Raw genomic sequence first — 3637 nt, forward strand, 5'->3', positions numbered from 1 at the left:
CCCCCCCACCCTCAACCCCGTCCCCTGGGCCGCCCCGTTTCGCAGCGGGCTCCGTTCTCGCCGTCGGCTTTTTCCGCGCGTTGAGGTTAACTCGGAGCCCGGTTCCCTCCCTACCTGTGGCAGCCTGCAGGTGGGATCCCGGGCAGACTGGTCGAGCGGTTGGCGACCCTGCCCAGGGCAGGGCGATCTTGAAGGTCCCCTAAGCCCTTCCATGATCCTGGGATTCTCCCTAGCACTGTGCCGCCCCGGGCTCAGCCCGTTACCTGCCCCACCTGCCATCCCGCTCCACCACCTCACCCTCTCCATCACATCTCTCTCCCATTGCCCCTGCCCTTTGCGGACCACCCCGTTCTTTTGCTTCTTATCCAGCTTTTCCCTTCTGCGTCTGCTCCCTTTCTGGCAATGGGATGTAGCTCACTGCCGCACATGCCCGCAGGCTCGTCCTTCCCTTTAGGCTCTGCCTGGCTGCAATAGCACAGAAACGCGCTCCCTGCGAGCTTTTACTCATTATTAGCTTCTTATAGGTGAACTGACATCTCCAGGTCCCAGGGCACATGGAGATGGCTCTCGATGCTGAGCCTGGAGCAGACACCGCTGACTTATAGCACATTTTTGACCTGGTCTTTAACAGCCAGCACTTAAATGGGAACCAGAGGCCAAAAAGCTGCTGAGGTCCGATCGCAGGTGCCCGTATCCATCCATCACACAGGTGCCCTGATAGCGTCCTAGGGCTGGATGTGTGCTTACACCAACCAGACGAGCTCCACAGCTGTGGTTTTGGCTCATGCTCTGCCTTGAGCCGTGGCAGAGCCAAGAGGGACGGGAGGTCGGGATTGCAGGGGGGGAGGCTGGAACCGCAAGGGTCAGCTCGGAGGCAAACCCTGGGCAATTCCATGGGGCTGAGCCCGGCCCCCAGAAGCACAAGCTGCCCATGGGTGGGCAGTGACTAACACAGCAGTTGTGAGCCGATGACTCACAACAACAATTTCCGAGTGACTGCTAATCCACCTGATTTTATTTGTAGATGTACGGATAAAAGAAAGATGTCAAAACCCTAACAAAGCGCGCTCAATGCTCAGGCTTATATTATTTCCACAAGCTAATTAAGATCAATTCATCGTACGCCTGTTGAGGCAAAACAGCCTTCCGAGATGCCTAGGTCACCGAATGTTAAAACCACAACAAGGGCAGAACGGCGAAGACGAAATGCAGCAAACAAAGAGCGGGGGCCGGGCCCTGCTCCAGCTCACAGCCCCAACAACCACAGCCCCCGCAGAGAGCATCCACACCTGCACGGGGAGCGCTGGGATGGGAAAGCTGCAACCACAGGAGAAAAGGCTCCCCCCCCCCCCCCCCCCCCCATCCTCTTTTTATTATTTTTAAGGGGCAATGGATAGGTTTTGGACTGGCTGAGGCTGCTGTCACTACACGCACGGATTTCTTTTTCCTAGTTTTGAAAATTCGAGGAAAAAAAAAAAAGAGCAAAGGAACGGCATCGCGCAGGCATACAGAATGACACATGATAAGACAGTCTGTCTAAAAGGAGATGAAGCGCGTTTTTATTTTTTAGAACTGGAAATCCTGCAAAAAAAAAAAGAGAATCTATTTCTGTGTAGGGCTGAATCCCTGTTGCTTAGATCTCCTTGTAGCCACTCGCTGTAGACCTGCATGCGTCCCACATGGAGCAGAGACATTTCTACATTGCTAGGCAAGGGAACATCCAGGGAAAGGGAAGAGGAAACTTAGGGAAAGGCAAGGGGAAACCAGGGGAAGGGAAGGTGCAACCTAGGGGAAGGAAAGGAGAAGTCAAGGGGAAACCTTAAGGAAGGCCTTGGGATACCAGGGGAAGGCAACAGGAAGGCAACGGTCACCACGGGGGAAGGGGAGGTAAAAGCAAGTGGCAACAGAATGGAAAACATGGGGAAACAAACCTAGGGGATGGATAGGGGAAACCTAGGGGATGGATAGGGGAAACCTAGGAGAAGGCAAAGGGAAACCTATGGGAAAGCAATGGGAAACCTAGGGGAAAGCAATCTAACCCATGGGGTCGGGATGGAGCCCAGTGGGCAGCGTGCACTGGTGTGCAGGTTTCTTCCTTCAGCTTTGCGCTTGGTATGGCTGAACTGAAGAGGGGAATGCGTCGTTTAGCTTAATCCAGCTGTTCTCTGATCTAGCACAAGGCATTCAACAATGAATGGAATGGATTTTAGGGTGTAGAGTTGGAAAGAGAAGGTTAGGAGACATGAGCTCAAGCACTTGCTTTGCTGCTGACTGTCCATCCTTGGGCAAGTCATGAGATTATAAAAAAACAGAGCTGGGAGGGACCTCAACGGGATGTTCTGTCTGTGCTTCTACCCAGAAACCAGATCAGCACCACTTGTCTTATACCCTATATTATAGCCTATATGCACCCAGTTTCTTTCGCCTTAATGTCCTCATTGGTAAAGCACAGCTAGCAGCTAGCTGAGATTTCCCCAAGCTCTCCTGTACAAACATGGGCACGATGATAAAGGGGAACTTTCCTCAAGCCACTGCCTTTAAATAGGCACATTCAGCCTAAGTGCAGCCCGGATCCTTCCCAGTGCAAGCGCGCATCTCAGTTTCTCTTGTGCAAGAAAAGGATTCCACCTGCTTTTTAGTTCGGAAGAATTGAGATAAACACAAAAGTGTTTGAAAGCCACCGGTAATATTTGCAAAGTGAAATATTTCTGTCCTGGTTTATAACGGAGGTAATGGATTTCTATTATCCACCCTGAGCAGCATTCAATAGGAAAGCAAATGCTATGAGCAAAGGAAAACACACCGCCGGGAGGAAGTTCCTCCTGCTAGGAAGATACTGAGGAACTCTTACTGAACTTTGCTTGTCTTGCAGGAGTTGCTGACAGGCCCCATCTGCTGGGGGTGCAGGGGGGAGTGACGGGCTGTCAGGAGGCCGTGGCCCCATTCACACCCAGTGTGCAGCTCGGGGCACGCTGGTGCTATTCACAACCCTCCATCAGCACGTGGGGGCTGGTGTCAGCGCCTGCATACACCAAAATGCAAGAAAACAATTAGATGGCGCAGTAACAGATATCAGGGGTGGCAGAAATGGAATGTGTGGCAGTCCCAAATGTGGGTTTTCCAGCACTGAAGCACAGACTGCGTGAGCTGGGCGCTCCTCGGCTATTAGCAGCACCGCTGGGATGCTCTCAGTGCAGCAGCCCCTAGGAGCAGGCACAGCGGACGTGCCGTGCCACCTCCTGTCTGCACCTGCCCGCCTTCCTCCCAGCTTTTCACCCAAGCAGATTTCTTTCAGCAGAAGCTTTAGGCACTGTCTGCTTTCTTATTCCCAGCCTCCGCTGCGGGGTTGGTTTCATCTGTATGACGATATCCCAGGTGGGATTCAGAAACCCATGGTTCTGTTCCTCTGGGAAGAACTTTGGGCAGACATTTTAGTGGAAAATGCTTAAAATACTCAAACTTTCCAGGCGTAAAAAGGACGGGGAGGGAGAAGTCGTTCGAGTTAAAGGGTCACACATGAAGCGCTCTTCGACTTCCAATCCCAGGAGCTGAGTTTCTGGGCACGCAGAACTAATGCATCTTTTATCGGCTGGCACGGAGGAGGAGGTTATCGCAGAGCTATCAATAGCGGCTTTCC

The sequence above is a fragment of the Numida meleagris genome, chromosome 16 (genome assembly GCF_002078875.1).
Source record: "Numida meleagris isolate 19003 breed g44 Domestic line chromosome 16, NumMel1.0, whole genome shotgun sequence".
NCBI classification, from domain to species: domain Eukaryota; kingdom Metazoa; phylum Chordata; class Aves; order Galliformes; family Numididae; genus Numida; species Numida meleagris.